Source organism: Nomascus leucogenys, chromosome 5, assembly GCF_006542625.1.
Source record: "Nomascus leucogenys isolate Asia chromosome 5, Asia_NLE_v1, whole genome shotgun sequence".
NCBI lineage: Eukaryota > Metazoa > Chordata > Mammalia > Primates > Hylobatidae > Nomascus > Nomascus leucogenys.
Genome location: NC_044385.1, coordinates 52,883,877 through 52,897,208, shown reverse-complemented (window position 1 = coordinate 52,897,208; position 13,332 = coordinate 52,883,877). Strand labels below are relative to the sequence as shown.

The window sequence follows — 13,332 nt, the reverse complement described above, 5'->3', positions numbered from 1 at the left end:
ACCACTTGAGGTCCTACACCTATGTGATATGTATCTATATAAAACATCCCTAGCTGGGTGAAGTAGGAATAATAGTTTAATTATATGCTAGGCACTGTTTGAAAATATCATCCACATTTTTCAGATGAGATAACAGAGGCTTAGAAAATTAGAAAGTTAAAGGTTCTATCCAAGCAGCCTGACTTCAAAGCCACCGTTCTTCCCAGAGCATAATACTGATGCCCAGAGAGGCCTAAGAATTCTAGTCCAAACTACTTGGGAAAACGTGACTTTAGTCTGACAAGTCATTGGGCTTGACGTTCCCACCTGTGTACATCTTCTCAAACAGAAATTCTCTATTGTTCTGTTGGTTTTTTTCTGAAGAAGGCATCTATTAGATGCTACAAATAGGTAAAAGTGTGAAAAAGTAACTTAAATAGCAGAATAATTCAATTTAACTAGTTGCAGAAGATTGTCTAAAACTGCCCTTTTAAATGTGGATGAATGATTACTTGTTTCTATGATTTAATTATGGCATAATTAACATTATTAATGTTCCTTCTGGCAATAGCTGAACTACAAATTCAATTGCTCCTTAAGATCTCTCTTGACAAAGACAATAAAACAATGCTCCTGGTTCAAAGGAGAAAGGCTGGCCTTCCTGTTTCCTATGGCAGAGACACATGCACTAGCAAAATTAGTTTTCTTAGTACTAGAAAGATTTAAAAAGAAGCAGTGCTAGGTCAATGCCCCATGCAAGGCCATTTAAAATTGGTTCTATATCTGCTATGAGAATCTGACTAGTCTAACATTGCTGGCTTCTAGAGATGCTAAAGAAACAGGAGGCTAGCCTGGGTCTGTATTATGCATTAAATGACGTTACATTACCCAGCTGCCCTTGATGATTTCACAATGTGGAGGAAATGTATTCTTTAATAGAGCTTTGTTTCTATACAAAGCACTTTGTAATAGTAGCAGTAGGAATAGAAAAGTGGGTGTAGATATGAAGTCAAATTACTGGACTGAGGGGCCATAGTGATTGGGGGCTACGGAAAGAAACAAAAAGGACAGGGATTTTAAATTTCAGCGGCTCAGGTGATGCCATAATCAGCAGCAGTAGGAAAGGTAAGAACCAGGTAGGTTTGGATGGTAGAGGGTAAGGAATCTTGTATATAAATCTATTTGAAAGTGGATGGTTGGGTTCAGCAAAGGTCCTAAAAAATTAACAGACACCCTGCCTTCCTTGTTTGGGACCTATGCTGTCAGTTACTACTCCCCATTAATATGGACACAATGTCAAGGGTTCCCTAACAGTCTGATAAAGGTCGGAAGGAGGCAAAAGAGCTGACACTGCCATCTCAAAACCTGATCCAATTTATAGAACCAACACCAGGTTATCCATCCATCTATTCTTCCATCCATTCAGGTTCATTCATATGCAACTATCAGGTGTTTATATGAGCCAGGCACTGCAGGCTAGGTACTGGGGATGAAATGGCTCTTTGTGCAAGTTGCATATAGTCTTATTGGAGAGACACATGAAAATGGGTAGTAACACCAGTATGCAATGATGGGGAATAGAAGACAGAGCACTATGCAAGCACATAGGAACATCTAACTCAGATCAGGTGAGTCAGAGAAACCTGCCTGGAAGAGGGGATGTCCAAGTGAAGACCCAAAGGACGGAGAAGGGATGGCCAGGTGAAGTGGTGAGGTAGGAGCCTTCTAGGCAGAGCTATAAGGAGTCAGCAAGGTTGGAGCATAAAGGGTGAGGTGAGGTGTGGTGAGAGTTTGGATGAAAGAGGTAAACAGGCCAGATCATAAAGCACCTTGCCTTATTCAACTGTTTGGACTTGATTCTAAGAGCAGTATGTGCTGTTTACTAAAGGATTAGATCCATATCTCTCCCTTAAGTTGGAAGGATGGTGCGGGCTTGGGTAGAGCTTCAAGGAGTACTTTGTTGTCTTATGATCATCAGGGGCTAGAGTCAGAGAATCAAGACCTTCGGATCATGTCAGTGGGAGCATCTCAGGAACTCAGAGTCAAGGGTGATAGGAAATTTGGCCCTAGCATCATTTGGCACTCTACTGTCTGACTCCCTATACCTTCCACTACCACTTGAGCATGCTTGTCAAGGGATAACAATAACCTGTCTTTTGTAAGCACTTGCTTTGTACCAGACACAATGTAAGCATTTTACAGCTTCTTCTTGACAACTCTGTGTTGTAGGTATTATTATATCCATCTTAGAGATGAGGCAACTAGGCTCAAAAACTTGCCTTGCCCCAGGTGGCATCGGTAGTAAGTGATAGAGGGAAGATCTGAACCCAAGCAAACTGATCCTAGAGCTCACGTTAATCACTGCAGGAAATAGAAAAATGCAAGTAGCATTCATTTCTTTAATATGGATGTTATACTGCAGGGAAAGAGTCTGAGATAGAACTACAAGATTTTTTGTGGTTTTATAAATATAACCACATGTTTTATATGTGTAGAACATTAAATATGCCATTTAACAATTTTTAAGTGCAAAATTTAGTGGCACTAATGACATTCATACTGTTGTGCAGCTATTGCCACTATATGTCTCCAAAACTTTTCCATCAGCCCAAACAGAAACCTGGTACCTATTAAGCAATAACTCCCTATTCTTCCTTCCTTAGCTCATGGTAACCTCTACTTTCTGTCTCTATGAATTTGCCTACTCTAAATATCTCATGTAAATGGAATTGCACAATATTTATCCTTCTGTGTTTGGCTTCTTTGCCTGGAACAATGTCATTAAGGTTTATTCGTGTGGTAGCATGTATCAGAACTTCCTTTATGTCTGAAACAGATTCCATTGTATGCACATACCACATTTTGTTTATTTGATCATCTGTTGATGGACACGGGTATTTTCCACATTTTGGCTATTGTAAATAATGCTGTAATGAACTCTGGTGTACACATATCTGCTTGAGTCCCTGCTTTCAAGTCTTTTGCATAACTGCCTAGGAGGGGAATTGCCAGGTTATATGGCAATTCTGTGTGTAGCTTTTGGAGGAATCACCAAAATGAACATTGGCAAAACCACAAAACTTTCAAGATGGAAAGAATCCTGGAGAGAATTTTGTTAGCTCCTTTACTATACAACTGGGGAGATAATTAATTTTTAAATTAATTATCATTTTTTGAGCTTTGACTATATATGGTAGCCATTTTATGTACATTATCCTATTTAATCCTCTCCAAAAGCCTATGGTGTGTTCATTATCTTAGTTTTATAGATCAAGAAACTGATGCTCAGAGAGGCTAGATAACAGGCCCAGAATCTCACAAATGGCAAATGGAGGAGCTGAGCTTTATACTCAAGCCTGTCCCTATTGTCAAGTTAACTCAGGACCCTAAACGTGGATCTGCTCATGTCGGAAATGGTTCTTAGTTTTGTCCATCTGTAGATGGAGTACAAAACGTTGTGTACTTGTGAAAATGTTTAATTAGTTCTTTAACTATATTTGGCATTTTACTTTTTTTATTTGTGGGTTTTTTTTCATATTACCTGGGTTCACATTTTTTTTTTTTTATCTTTTATTTATTTATTTATTTATTTATTTATTATACTTTAGGGTTTTAGGGTACATGTGCACAATGTGCAGGTTTGTTACATATGTATCCATGTGCCATGTTGATTTCCTGCACCCATTAACTCGTCATTTAGCATTAGGTGTTCACATTTTTAAAATGCACCTTCATTGTCAGTGAATGACGGAAGACGCAGGAAACAAAACACTTTGTTGTTATTGGGTGTTGGTGCTGGTTTTCCCTTTTTTGAATTTTCTCCAAAGTATTTCTCTGTATAGCTACTGTAATCTGATGCTCAGTAAACATCCTCTTGATTGGAGTGCTGTTGGTAGTTGGGAGAACTCATCTGACTTTTACATCTTTTTGTTCTCCTTGGGTGTGCTTATCTCTCACCTCTTGTCCAATTTTCTTTGTCATATTATAGATTGAATTTTCAAATGCTGCTTGATAGTGATGACGGCCTTTCTTTCCAAGGATTCCTTTCCTGTTTAAGACGTTTCACACACCATTGTTTAAGCACAAGCACATTTAATCTTGAGCCATCGATAACATCTCCTGCAAGACTTCTGCTTCTCCTCTGCTTTATGGGTGTTTGATTCCATTCATTCATTTTGTGTAATGTCCTTATTACATAGTGTATTCTGTTGTGGCTTCCTTTTTACTTTTGCTCTCTAAGCAATTTAATTGGCCATTTGGGGAGTCATATTACTTTTTTTCTGCTTAGGGTTTTAAACTCTGTTCTCGATGGGGCTGAGAATTAGTCTAGCATGTTTCTCAGTCTGCTTTTTCACTTTTACTTGCATAATGAAAGCACACTCAAGAGGAGAACTAGCCCTTGCAGCTATTCCCCATTGCCTTCTCTGAGGGGCTCTGCTTACTAATTTTTTCCTCTCTGTCGGGTTTCTAGGGTTTCAAGCTGGGACTTTCACTGCCTCTGGCTCACCTGCTGCCCTGAGCATCTTGCTGGTTATTCCGTCTGAATAAAAATAGTAGCTCACATTTATTTATTAATATATACAGGTGTCTATTTTATAAAGCACATTGAAATACATTATCTGACTTGAGTCTGACTTAAGTACAGTAAGTAGACATTATTATCTCTATCTTATAGATGAGGAACTAAGATGTAAGGAGGTGAAGTCATTTTCCCAAAACCAGACAAACTAAGTGGCAGATGCAGGATGTAGACCTTATATTTTTCTAATATTTTCTTCTTTTCTTTTAACACTTGGGTATAGTCAAATTCTTTCTGGTTCCTAGTAATCAGATAGTGAGTTTTCAAAAAAAAGTGTATAAAGAAGCTAACGGAAAATAAAAAGGAAATAAATGTGGGAAAAAAACAAAGTATAAATCTGATGAAGTTTGACACATTTCTAGCCCTAACTCTGAACCATGTGTTTCTTCGCTGATTTGTATTCACTTTCTTTTACTACATAAGAAATCACCACAAACTTAGAAGCTTAAAATAACACCCATTTGTCAGCTCACAGTTCTGTGGGCCAGGCAGGTTTTGAATCTGGCATGGCATAGCTGAGTTCCCTGCTCAGGGTATCATAAGGCTAAAATGAAGGTGTTAACCAGGCTGGCCTCTTACCTGAAAGCTCTGAGGAAGACTGTACTTCAAGCTCATTCTTATTCTTGGCAAAACTCAGTTCCTTGTGGTTGTAGGACTGAGATTCCTGTTTTCTTGGAGGCTGTCAGCTGGAGGCTGCTTTCAACTCCTAGAGCCACATAAATTTCTTAACAGGTGGTCCCCTCCATCTTCAAGCCAGCAGTGGAGCCTGAAATCCCTCTCATGCTTCAAATCTCCACTTCCTCTTCTGCAACAAGCTAGACGAAACTCTCTGCTTTTGAAAGGCTCGGATGATTAGGTCCGGCTCACCCAGATCATCTATCTTAAGGCTAACTGTGCCAAATTAATATAACCTAATGATGGGAGGAAAATCCATCATATTCATAGTCCTGGGGATTATGTAGGGTGTGTATACGGGGGTCAGTGTGGGAAGCGGGAGGAAACATCTTAGAATTCTGTCTTCTGGAGAAAATACTATTTGAGGCACACAGGCTCTGCTTTTTTTCCTACCACCTAAAACACCACAGGCTCTAGAACCCCTACTGTAAGGCCTGTAGGGATCCCTAAAACCTCTCCAACACTAAGTGTTGATTTCCTCTCCGAGTGGAGCCTCAGACAGCCTCACTGGACTTTCAGGTGCTCTCAGGTGTGTAATAGACCATTCCTGACTCTAGCCCCAAGAATTCTTAAATCTGCCTTTCTACATGCTGCCAAAGGTCCTTTGGCTCCCAAATCTTGAAAATCCTACTCTCATTCCTGACCCATCTTTTCCTGTTCTGGGTGGCTTGCCAGCAATCACTAACTGATAACAGTGGTCTCTGCCCCATGGGGAACTTGAGTGTCTTCCTTTAGGGTCCTAGCCGGTATCAGGCCTGGTCCTGGTCCTATCCTACTTTCTATGTAGCATAAGATAATGCATTATACTTGGGCTCGGCTCTGGAAGCTACTGTGACTTTCTCTCCATATCCTGGGCAGATTAACATTAATGAAAGTGTCATCCTCCCAGCTGCCCACCACCCACTTGGCACCTCCCAGCCATTTCTCATTTCTGATGAGGACCTCACTGAATTCTCACTGAAACCTCATTTGTTGAGCTGGGTGACAGATATCACAGGATCTGGTCAATATCATAGTCTGGTGCTTCTGACCATGATTCCCTCTAAATAATAAGGTAGAATACCTGCCTCAGGGAAGGGATCTTTTAAAATGACAGCTTTAACATGTCATATTATGTGTCCAACAGTTTCTTCACTGACTTACTGTATATAATGATTATGGCCATACTACAGGGTAAGTATTATTAGACATATTTATTAGACAATGAAGAAATTGAGGCTCAGGAAGTTCAAACCACTTGCTTAAGGATACAGAACTAATAAGTGACAGAAGCAGCACAGTTCACACCTCTTCCACTCCCATGACTACTTCTTAGAGAATCACACACACTATGAGAATGACAAGAACACAGCGAAAGAAAGCAGTGTTGCGCTCACACACTTGGGCTTCTCGACACTTGTGTCCCATGTGTTTTTTAAAACCTTTGTTTTGGGAAACGTTCTGCGGCAGTCGTTTCTTCAATCTGCATCTGGTTCCATCACTGTGGCTGCTGCTTGCACATCTCAACGAAGTGCTGCGCTGCGAAGGGTTTCACAGGGACTCAAACAACAAACGATTCTTAAAAAGTGTCCCATAAAGTGCCATATGCAAACATCATGTGTGGCATGCATATTTTCGGCAGTGGCAGAATGTCTGCTTCCTGTGTGGATGCATGGGTGGGTGCACTGGAGGCAGGGATATTTTCTGAGTAGTATGACTGTGTTTGGGGGCAGCGTTAGGTACCCAGGCATACATGTTGACCTGACACCCCTTACTCTTGGGTGTAGAACAGATCTACAACAGAAAGGCCTTGTGGTAGGAGTAGATTCCTTTGTTCTGACCCTGGTAGACTCAGCACTGCCATTTCATTGTTTCTAAGAAAGGCTCTGCTGGCAAATCAGTCTTAGTACCTGCCAAGAGAACTGTTTCCTTCTAGGAGAATCTTCCCAGCCCCTGGCCTCTGCCAGGGCCTCAGGCTGAGTGGGGCTGGCTAGATCCTATATCCACTCTCCTTACCTTAGAGAAGAAGGAGGAAACTGATTCAAGGACAGCCAGTCCATAGACTGACCAGCAACCTGTAAGGTGGCCAGGTATGGAATCTCTTCCCTACCACAAGCAGTGTGGTTAACTAGGCCAATCAAGTTCTCATTCTTGGAAATCTGAATTGGAGATTATAGAGAGAACCAGGCAGCTGGCAGAAAGAGAAAACAGCAGACAGAAAAAGGGAGACAACACGAGAGTAATGCGGCCACATTCATGGTGAAACACTCGGAACTGGGAACTCCTGACCTGGATGAGGGAGATGAGGCAGCCCAATGCTTTGAGTGGCCAGGGATCCCGCATGTCCTCCTGACAGTTCCCTCTGACACCTGGCTGGATTTTTGTCTCTACTCTGGTATTACAGTGAGATTTTAGTCTCTTTAATTACATCTATTAGGATGCTTTGGGCTGCAAGTAACACAAAACCCAACTAAAAGCAGTCTTCATAAGAAAAATAAGTCATCTCACTTAACAAGACAATCCTAAGCATTTCCCCCACTCCTTGGGTTGGCTAATTTAGTGGCTCAAAAATGTCATGAAGACCCCAGATGTTTCATGAATTTCTTCTCATCACCCTCTATTTTGCTTGTCCTTCTAGCCTACTTTCTCTCATGGTATCAGAAGCCTGCAAAAGTTCTAGGCAATGACACCCAGAGATGAAAAAGGAAAAAAAAGGGGAATGTACCTTTCCTGTGCCCCTTTTAAAGCAAAAGGAAAATACCCCACCAACTCCCCAGCAAGCTTCTCCCACGTCTCATTGGGCAGAATTACACCCTCTACCCATTCCTAAATCAATCACTGGTGCCAGCAGGGAGGAATGCAGCCGCCTGAAGCACAGGGTAGCTCTATCCTTTAACCCAGCCAATGTCAGTCCTCTGTTAGCCAGGGAGAAGGCAAACAGCAGTGTCTGCTCCACTTACTACCTCATCTACTGAACAATAGAGCTCCATTTCATTAGATGACCTGGTTACATCTGTTTCCTTCAAGTCAGAGAGTTGGCTAATAGCCAGATCAGCCTTAGCAAGTTGAAGACATGATCTTCAGTAGGTACTCTTTGACAGTAGTTGAGAGCTGAGTGGTTATGTAAATATAATACTATATGGAGCCCTAAAATTTCCATCGTTTTCTAATATTTTACGGGGCCTCAAACACACACAACAGAGACTCCAAGGAATTAACCTATCATGCTGCTGCTAACTCTTGGCTTCTCAGTTCATTTCTTGCCTCCTTGGGCCTCTTAAGCAGTGATGGCATTCTGTCTTTCCATGCAGGGCTTGCTTCCAGCTGATACACAGGCTTTTCTGGAACAGTGGTTTTCAAAACTTCTTCGTGCATCAGAGAATCTCTTGAAGGGCTCCTTAAAAATTGCTGGACTCAAAAGGACAACATATGAAGCTTAGGAGTGAAGGGACTTCCTGAGCAGAAATGGGCAAACTTTAGTCTTTCTACTGTGTCTTTGCAGTATTCTATAGATAATTTCCTTAATTTGGAAATTTAGTGACCATTAGCTAGTGATCATTTAATGGGCAGCGATTCTAACAGTATAAAGTCCACAATGTTCTATGTCCCTAGTCTGCCATTTTTCAGCTGCATGTAAAAGAGGGTAGGATGAGATAATCGATCATTATAAAGATTTAACTATTTTATGCTGAAGCGGCCATATTTTCAAGGGATGAAACCATCTCGCACACAACAATGAAGGTACTCGGCCATAGACTTGGAATGAGACCATATATGGGGATGAGATTCTTCTAGATCCTAATACTGCTGTACTGGCCTGTGTGTACATGGGGTCCTTCAGCTGAGGCCTTGCAAGGCAAGCCAGCTGTGCCATGTTTGTAGATGAGGCAGAGGAAGCTAGAACAATGGAAAAGTAACCTATTTATGCTAGGTCCAGCTATTGAAACGAGGTAGGAATGAGGCTAGGGCCCTTAACTTCCTTAAGGCATACTTTTCTAGCTACCTTCTGCCCTGTGTCTGGTGCCTACATCCTTGATGATTGTTCTCTTTGATCCATTGTGGATATATATATATATATATATATATACATATAAAGCAAAAAAAAAAATTGCTGAGCTGGCACTACCTCAAAGCTGCTGATCCAGGAGGCCTAGGAGGGGGCAGCTAAGATGCATTTCTTACTAGTTCCCAGGTGATGCTTCTGCTGCTAGTCTGGGCACCACACTTTGAGAATCACAGCTCTAGGGCTAGGGGTGCTAATCTTCATTCCAAATGGAAGGGAGGCTGCTAAGGAGTCCACTTAAGTAATTTTCCTGCGATAAAGACTTGTTCCTTGTCACTTGCTGTCAACACCCCTCCACACAGCGGCGACTGCCTGGCTTAATTCTTCAAGTAGAGGCCTCTCAATAGACAGGGTGGACACTTCTTCACCTCCTGGCAGGAGGGAGAAAGAAGGGACTTCAATCTTTGGTTGGCAGAGCCTGACTAGGCAGCCGGGCACAGAACCCTAGGGCTTTCCCACCCCTTTGCTTTCTCACTTGTAAAACGAATAAAGGTACTGGTCTTGCCAGCTTCACAGGTTGCTGTATATAGATGGTTGGTTGGAAGTGCCCTGCATAACGCAAGCTCTTTAGGATTCGCAAACAGCCTTAATCGCAGTAAGGGGGCACATCAGGGCTGTGAGAAGGCCCCGTTGAGGGCTCGGCACAGATGATTCTGGGCTCCCTGTGCTTGCCAGCCTCCTAAAGTAGGTGCCCACTTTCAGAAGCTCTGCACGCCCCATCTGGGCGCTTCTGCTGGAGGTCTGCCTGGCCCGGGGCATCGTGTGCGCGCGAGGATTTCTTTTGCAGTGAGTGAAACCACCGTTACTTTCCGTCCGTGGTCTACTCCGGGGTCCCCATCCCACGTAAGTGTTGTGGAACCCCGAGGTGATGAGCCCGGGGGAAGCCAGCATCTCCTGCCCTCCAGTGCCGGCGCCCGGCAGAGCCCCGGGACTCGGAGTTTTTGCGGCGGCTGAGGACGCGGCGCGGGCTGCTGGCCGCGTCGTCGCCGAGGGAGGGCCCGGGCAGCCCTGCAGCGCGTCTCAGCGGAGCCCTGGGGGCCGCGCCGCTCCTCCAAACATGATTCAGAACCGCCCGTCAGCCTTGGCTCCAGCGCCTGGCGCGAGCGAACCGGGCTTGGCTGTCTCGGCCCCGTCTGAACCCTGCGGGCCGCGGGCCAGGGCGGGCCGGGATCCGCCGCGCCAGGACCCTGCAGACCCGGCCGCGGCCCGGCCGAGTGCCTCCCGCCGGGGCCTTACGCCCACGGTCCACGCTTGCAACACCAGGGCTGTACGGCGGGGTCCGCAGCTGGGTCCGCGCCTGGGACTCGGGGCTCCCTGCACTCCTCGCGCCGCACCCCTTGCCTTAACCCCAAGCGGACGGGTCCTGGGGCTTCACCGGCCAGGCCGGAGCCCCAGCCCCAAAACTGCCCCCCTCCCACCGCACTGCCGCTCTGCGCTGTGGCGGGAGTCGGGGACTGGGGCCGGAGAAAGGAGACGCGCCGGTCCTCAAGTCTCTTGAGCCATTTCGGGTCCGGGCGCGCGCCGCAGGGCTCCAGTAGCGCGAGGTTCCAGATAGTGCAGCTGTGTGGCGCCAGGCTCCAGCGGGTTCTTGGTGGGGGCTCCCTCTCTGTGAGTCGGTGGGCAGAGATTTGCCTTGGAGGGTCGCACCTGGCTACAGAAGTATGAGACTTAGTTTCCGGGGAGCAGAGGGGCCTTGGGATAAGGAACTGAAGCTTCTGGGGGGTAGTTTGGAAGTTTGGTTTCACCAATTATCAGCTGTCCAACCTGGAGAAATCCACTCCCCCTGTTTTCTTGGTTATAAATAACTATAGCTACCATTGGAGTGCTTATTATTTTCCATGTACTCTACATATGTTATTTTTATCTTTCCAACGATTTTGCAGGCCATATTCTGCTGATGGAGAAATGGGATCTCATCCAAGGAAAGTGACTTGCCAGGGTTACACCACTGGTAAGTGGAGACCTATGACCTGAACCTGTCTCTAACTCCAGAGACTGCACTTTCTCTGTAAGTGAGAACTTTGACGCCATACAAAGAATTTTAAAACTGTAAGATGGTGACGGATGCCATTCTCTTCTGACCTGTCCTCAGGCCACGTCCTGAAGTCCAGGCTGAAAGCATGACCTTTCTTTCTCCCTACCTCCTCAGCCACACTTCCTTAGGCGGGTCAGAGTGCAAGAGGTAGGGTCTGGGACTGGGGACCCCTGGGTCAGCCTTGCACACCACCCCCACTTGGACCCTTCCCATCCTCATTTCTACCCCACACTGCTCAATGTCCTTGACAGACAAGGCGGTGTCACTGTCGTGGCATTTCTACTCCACTACCAGTTGCACAAGAGGATTTTCTCCTGTGCTCAGAGTGGGAAGAAGACCAAGAAGGTCTGTACAGTAACTTGAGACTCCTGGGGCCCAGTTTGAGCTCTTAGGACACCAGCAGTGCCTCAAATTTCTCATCTGTGTTTAGAATTCACTTTGCAGAGAAAATGAGTGGACTCTTGGGAAGAGGAGGGCCTGAGTGTCAGAGAAATTTGGGTGCCAGTCTTTTGTAAAATGGAATCTAATGATAATGCCACCACCAGTCTTGCCTGACCCCACAAGAGTTGTGGTAAGACTCAAAGTGGATAATGGCCACACAGTGCTCCGGGAAGTGTGAAGTGCCTCATAAACATAAGGTGGTATTATTCATAGAAGCCACTGCAGGCAACAGGAATACAAAGATGAATGCCATCTTGGAATCTTTCAGGCTAGCAGGGGAAATATGAATGGCCATACAGTTAAAATATAAAACAGGGCATGCAAATGCTCCACCAACATGCCCACGTGGTGCCAACTCATACTGATTTTGTAATAACAAAGAATATATACAGGTCTACCTGGGTGACCTCTACTACTATTGCAAGAATTCCTTCTCTCCACAATGGCTCTAGCCAATCTGTCTCCCCTCTCCAATTAGCCTCCTTCTTACCACCTGCATGATCTATGGCAGGATATTTTTTTCCTTTGGAGTGTGTTTGTATTAGTTCCCTATTGCTGCTGTGATTGATAACCACACACATAGTGGCGTAAAACAACACACGTTTGTTATCTTACAGTTCTGGATGTAAGAAGTCCAAAATGTGTCTCACTGGGCAAAATCAAGGTGTCCGCAGGACTGTTCCTTCTGGAGCCTCTGAGGGAGACTCTGTTTCCTTGACTTCTCCAGATTTTCAAGGCCACCTGCATTCCTTGGTCTGCGGCCCCTTCTCCATCTTCAAAGCTATCAGTGACCAGCCGAGTCTTTCTCACATTGAATCACTGCCACCTCTGCTTCTGTGGACACATCTCCTTCTCTGCCTAACACTGTTTTCTCCCCATCTCAAGACTCTTAATATAATTATATCTTTAAAGTTCCTTTTGCCTTGCAAGGTAGCAGTTTCACAGGTTCCAGGGATTAAGACCTGGACATCTTTGAGGGGGAGGGAGCATTTATCAAAAACCAAAAACCCTAGGGCCTCAAACAAAACATTTTTTAAAGAGAAATATAAAAGGTTCAACTCTTCTTCAAATAAGTAACATAGCAACTTTTTCTATAAATGTAACAAATTCTGAAAAAAAAAAAAAAAAGAAAACTTTCAGTTCCTAACTACACCCATAAAAAATCAGACTCCCTGGTGTCAGGGAAGAAGAAACAATGGGTGACAATAAATAGACTCCACATAAAAGGGAAGGGAAAGGCTCCCTAGGTTGAGAAGTTATGATATGTGCTTCACTGGGAATGTAGGTACAGCCTTTGGAAATGATTAGTTGTTAACAGTTGTCCACAGCTCTTCAGCTGCTCTACTTTATAATCCTTTGTGCAGTAGACATCTAAAACACTTTTTTAAACAAATCAATAAACCGTATTTTTTAGAAAAATTTTAGTTCACAGCAATATTGAGCAGAAAGTAGAGTTCCTTGTCCCTTCACCCTCCTCCCACTTAAAACATTTTTAAAGCATTAATAGAATTCTTGGCTCCTTATTTTCCCCCCAAAAGAAATTCCTACATAAAAAATAAAAATCGTGCTGCTCTGGTTCAA

At 44.1% G+C, this 13,332-nt stretch overlaps 1 long non-coding RNA gene across 1 annotated transcript; it reads left to right on the top strand.

The window, feature by feature from the left end:
- The first annotated feature begins 10,836 nt into the window (after nucleotides 1–10,836).
- On the top strand, nucleotides 10,837–13,120 carry LOC115835099. Its single transcript, XR_004030017.1, has 3 exons — nucleotides 10,837–10,883; nucleotides 11,159–11,226; nucleotides 12,369–13,120. It is a non-coding gene; the product is annotated as an uncharacterized LOC115835099 (long non-coding RNA).
- The last annotated feature ends 212 nt before the right edge of the window (nucleotides 13,121–13,332 follow it).